Genomic DNA, 6,078 nt, shown 5'->3' with positions numbered 1-6,078 from the left:
GGGCGGGGCTTGAGCGGGGCCTGGGGGCGGGGCCGGGGGAGGGGCGGGGATTGGGCTCAGCTCAGCCGAGCCGGGGTGGTGGGCAGCCGTGATCCTTCGCCTTGTTTGCAGAAGAGGAAATGGAGACTCCGCTACACCGGTTCTCAAACTTCTGGCCCTTTAAACAGTTCCTTATGTTGTGACCCAACCATAAAATTATTTTCGTTGCTACTTCATAACGGTAATGTTGCTACTGTGATGAATCGTCATGTAAATATCTGATATGCAGGGTGGTCTTAGGCGACCCCTGTGAAAGGGTCGATAGACCGCCAGAGGGATCGAGACCCACAGGTTGAGAACCGCTGGTTTAAGACCTGCCCAGGGCCACAGTCGGATTTGAATGCGGGCCTGGCGGGCTCAGGAACCCACCCTTAGCTAGCCAGGCTCTGCCACCTCTCCGCGACCAACCCTCCGCCTTTTGTTGGGCCGCTCATGAAGTTTGCATTTGCTCACCACCAGCTGGACACGCTTTGCATCTGCTAGACAGCCTGTCCCTTCATTTTCCTTCCACCTTCATCCCGTAGATCAGTGGTTCTCAACCTTGGCTGCACATTAGAATCACCTGGGAATCTTTTTAAAATCCTGATTTCTGGGCCTCACCCTCCGGAAATTCTGTTTCTTTGTTACTAATGTTGTGGCCCCACCCCATAACAAAGAAACAGAATTTCCAGAGGATGAGGCCCAGAAATCAAGATTTTAAAAAGATTCCCAGGTGATTCTAATGTGCAGTCAAGGTTGAGAATCACTGCCATAGATCATCAGGTTACCTGTGGGCTCCACCCCCGGAAGAGATCCAGGATCTGTCACCTCTCACTTGGTCTTGCCCGTCCCGCTGTTCCTCCATTTCTCCTCTGGTGTTTCTCAACAGCCTCTCCATGGGACTCCTTGCTTCTCCTCTTGGCCCCTACTCCATCTTCCACCCAGCTGTCAGAGGATCCTATTAGCATGTAAATCCAACTATGCCACTCCTCAAAGCAGTCCCAATAGTTCCCATCTCACTAAAAGTAAAAGCTTAGTAAAAGCCTGTGAAGTGCGTCCTCTCCTTTGACTTCTCTCACCTGGCTCACTGCATTCCAGCCCCACTGGCCTTCTAGGTTCCGGGACAAGGCAGAGTACACACCCACCTCAGGGCCTTTGCGCTTCCCATAACCCAAATATCTTCATGGCTTGGTCTCTCCCTTCATTTTGGTCTTTACCCGAAAATCTTCCCTGTCCACTCTACCTGAAATTCATATACACACCTACATGTAGCATTTCATAGCCTCTTTCCTGGCTTCATTCCTCCCCCTTCCTGCCCCCCTAAAGCATGTATCACTAGGTAACAGCATATTTTATTTATCTTGTTTATTTTGTCTGTTCCCCTCTTCTAGAGGGCAGGGACTTTTGACTGCTTTGCTCACTGCTGAGTTCCTGGTGCTTAAGGATCATATATTAACTAGAGGCCTGATGCATGAATTTTCGTGGACAGGTGGAGTCCCTCCGCCAGGCCAGCGATCAGGGCGATTGAGGCCTTGGGGCCAGCTGGCAGGGTGGCGGGGCTAGGGGCCCTGGAAGATTGGCTGGCCAGGGGGAGGGGCTGCAGGAGGTTGGCTGTGGGAGCACCCTGACCACCAGGGGGCAGCTCCTGCACTGAGCCTCTGCCCCCTGGTGGTCAGTGTGTGTCATAGTGACCAGTCATTCTGGTTGCTTAGGCTTTTGTATAGATTGAATCACTTTCATCTGTGATCGCTTTCCTTTTGCTGAAATGTATTCTTTAAAACCGAGGTTCTCAACTAGACTGTACTTTTGAATCGCCTGGAGGAGCTTTAAAAAAATCCTAAAACCCCGCCCACTGGGTTTGGCCGAGTGGATAGAGCGTCGGCCTGCAGACTGAAAGGTCCCAGGTTTGATTCCGGTCAAGGGCATGTACCTTGGTTGCGGGCACATCCCCAGTAGGAGGTGTGCAGGAGGCAGATGATCGATGTTTCTAACTCTCTATCCCTCTCCCTTCCTCTCTGTAAAAAATCAATAAAATATATTTTTTTAAAAATCCTAAAACCCCACCACATCTCAGGTCAATTGCTTCAGAAACCCTGGGGGTAGGCCCAGGTGTCAGGAGTTTTTACCAATGTCGCTGTCTGGCGTTCCTAATGAGAAGCCAAGGTTAAGAACCACTGTTAAGGAGAGTCTTCTGGTGACAACGTTTCTTGGGTTTTGTTTGAAAATATTTATTTAGAACTCATGTCGTCATTGTTGTTGTTAATTCTCACCTGAGGATATATTTTTCCATTGATTTTTAGAGAGTGTGGAAAGGGGGGCAGACAAAGAGAGAGAAACATCAATGTGAGGGAGACACCTCGACTGGTTGCATCCTGCACATGCCCCGACTGGGGCAGGGGATCGAACCTGCAACCGAGTTACGTGCCCTTGACCCTTCAGTCTGCGGGCCAACGCTCTAACCACTGAACAAGCCAGCTAGGGCTTGACCTCATTCTTGAGAGACGTTTTCACTGGGTATAGAATTCCAGCTGGCATTCCAGCACCTTGGAGATAGCACTCCGCTGCCTTCTAGCTTCCGTGGTTGCTATTGAGATCATCACCTGTCAGTCTGACTGCTGTGAGTTTTTTTTAACAGTTTTATTGCGATGTAATTTATTTTTTTTTCTGCGATGTAATTTATATACCATAAGATCCACCTATCTAAAGTGTACAGTTTAATGGTTTTAAGTACATTTAAAAGTTGTGCAACCATCATCACAATCCAATTTTAGAACATTTTTATCACCCCTTTAAAAATATAAAAAACCCGGTACCCAATTGCAGACACTCCCCATCTGCCACCCTCCAGCCCACAGCACAAATCTACTTTTGGTCTCTATAGATTTTCCTATTCTGGACATTTTATATTAATTAAATCTTACCATACATGGTCCTTTGTGACTGCCCTTCTTTCACATAGCATAATGTTTTTTTGACGTTCATCCATGTTGTATGGCTATTTTTTTGAAAATAATCTGGTTTTCCTTTCTGATTCTTTTAAGATTTTATCTTTGCTCGTTTTGCATTTTCACTATGATGTATCTATGTGTGAAAACATATGGAGTCTCTTGAATCTGTGATTGATGTCTGATTTCTATCTCAGTAATGTCCTTTTTAGCCACATCTAATCTGCTGTTTAACCCATCTTTTGGATTTTTAATTTTGGTTATTGTGTCTTTTATTTTAGAAGATCTGTTAGGTTTTCAAATCTGTTATGCCACTTAATATAATCCCTGGTCATAGTATCAAGTTTGTTATTTATTGAAGCCCTGTTAGTAAACATTTTAGTTTTATAACTTGTGCACAATGATATGCTACCGGAACTCTGAGTGTCTGTTTCTGCTCGTTTGCACTCCTGTTGCCTTGTTTCTCCTGCTGGCCCAGCTGGTGTATGACGGTCATGTTCCCTGCAGCCCTGAGGTCACCTGCACAAATCTGTATTAGGGTAGATATATTCTTTCGGTTGTTCTGGTCTTAGCCTTGGCCCTTCAAGGGCAGACACCCTTCATCCCAGTGGGTAAACTCCAGTCATTCAAACCTGGGTTCAGTCCCACGGTTCACTATCTATGTGACTCTGGACAAGACACCCCCCCTCTCTGGGCCTGTTTTTCCCTTTGTACAACAATAATCATGATGGTCCCTCCCTCATAGGGTTGCTGTGAGGATCTATATCAGTTATTGGTTGTTGATATGCAACAAATTATCCCCAAACTTAGCAGCTTAAAACAACAGTTTCTATGGATTAAGAATTTGGGAGCAGTTTCTTATGTCATTTGACTAAAGGTCTCTCATGAGGTTGCAGTTAAGATTTTAGCTGGGGCCTCAGTCATCCGAAAGCTTGATTGGGGCTGGAGGATGAACTTTCAAGAAAGCCCACTCATATGTCTGGCTGGTGCTGGTCAGTGCAGGATGCCTACGTCCCTTACCACATGTACCTCTCCATGGGGTGACTTGAGTGTCCTAGTCACATGGCAGCTGGCCTTCCCCAGAGCAGATCATATAGGCATCAAGGCAGAAACCACAGTCTATTTTATGGCCTAACATAGAAAGTCATACTTCATCATTTCACAGTCTCCTATTAGTGACATTGGTCAGCCCAGCTCAGGGTGGGAGGGGACTACACGGGGACATGGATACCAGGCCTCAAGGACCAAGGACAAGGCTGGCTATCACATGTCAAATGAGATAATGTATGTAAAGCATGTAAAACCATGCCTGGCATGTGGTATGTGCTCACAGTAAACATTAACCATTCCTAAGAAGTGTCCTGGCTTTGCCATAGGCATGTAGGATCTACACCAGGGGTGGGCGAACTTTTTGACTCGAGGGCCACAATGGGTTCTTAAACTGGACCGGAGGGCCGGAACAAAAGCATGGATGGAGTGTTTGTGTGAACTAATATAAATTCAAAGTAAACATCATTACATAAAAGGGTACGGTCTTTTATTTCAATAGTTTTATTCATTTCAAACGGGCCGAATCCGGCCCGCGGGCCGTAGTTTGCCCACGGCTGATCTACACAGTCACCACTTTCATTCAGTCATTCAGCAGCTGGGTGTCAGGCACTACTCTAGGAGCTGGGGACACAACTGCAAACAAAACATAGTATGAAACTAACACAAACAAACATCTAGAATGTTCTGCCAGGTGGTGCAGAGTGTTATGAACAACCACAAAGGCAGGGAAGGGGAGAGAATGATGAGAGGACGAAGGCTATAGGTCTTTCCCCATAAAGCTGGTGGCTCAGAATTTGACCTCTGATAAAGCCCTCCCACACCTGTGACCCCATCCTAGCCTCACAGGCAGGTAGAATTTATACCCATTTTACACCTGAGCGGGAGTCGCACACAGAAGGAGCGGAAATGAGCTCTGAGTCCCTCAGGAATCAGGATTTCTCCCACTACAGAGGTTCTCCAACTGGAATGCACAGCCATCACGGAGAGGCTGTTAGGAGGCGCGCTCACACACACACACACACACACACCCCATCCCACATCTGACTCACTAGGTCTGGGGAGAGTCCAAGGACCTGCATTTCTTTTTTATTTTTAAAAATGTATTTTTATTTATTTCAGAGAGGAAGGGAGAGAGAGATAGAAACATCAGTGACGAGAGAGAATCATTGATCAACTGTCTCCTGCTCACCCCGCACTGGGGATGATTGAGCCCCAAACCTGGCCATGTGCCCTGACCGGGAACTGAACCTTGACCTCCTAGTTTGTAATAGGTCGACTCTCAACCATTGAGCCACACCAGCCCAGCAAGTATCTGCATTTTTAAGCAAGCACCCCAGGGGGCACCCCAACCACATCTGAGAAACCCTGTTGTGTGGGCTTTGGTGAAGCAGGGCCAGGAAGGCCTGCTCTGACAAGTGCCAGAGGAGGCTCCAGGCCCAACCTCAAGGAAGGGAACAGACTGAGGCCCAGAGACACCGCTCAGCTCGACTCCAAGCACTGAGTTCTCAAGTAGGACAGACAGCGCCACCCTCCTTCTTCCTCCGGGCATAGATGTCTCTAATGTGACAGCAGGGACAACAGAGCAAAGAGGCAGAAAGAGACTGGGAGCCGTTCCTGCATCGGCCAGCCCTGAAACCACCCTCCTGTTGACGTCTTGCTTTGTGTGAAATACGTTTCCTTCTGCTTTAAGCTACTTTGACTCAGGGTTTCAGGTACTTGCAGCCAAAATTGACCCCAGGTGAGACCCATAGCCTCCAGAACAGTGGTTCTCAACCTTGGCTGCACATTAGAATCACCTGGGAATCTTTTTAAAATCCTAATTTCTGGGCCTCATCCTCCGGAAATTCCGTTTCTTTGTTATGGGGTGGGGCCACAACATTAGTAACAAAGAAACAGAATTTCCGGAGGATGAGGCCCAGAAACTAGGATTTTAAAAAGATCCCCAGGTGATTCTAATGTGCAGCCAAGGCTGAGAACCACTGCTCCAGAAGAAAGGGAGGGAGTGCAGAGGACTCGCTGTGGGGCTGGTTTGGGAAAACGGACGATAGACCAGAAGAAACGCCTG

The sequence above is a fragment of the Myotis myotis genome, unplaced genomic scaffold (genome assembly GCF_014108235.1).
Source record: "Myotis myotis isolate mMyoMyo1 unplaced genomic scaffold, mMyoMyo1.p scaffold_m19_p_9, whole genome shotgun sequence".
Classification (NCBI taxonomy): Eukaryota; Metazoa; Chordata; class Mammalia; order Chiroptera; family Vespertilionidae; genus Myotis; species Myotis myotis.
Note: the sequence above shows the minus strand (reverse complement) of the source record.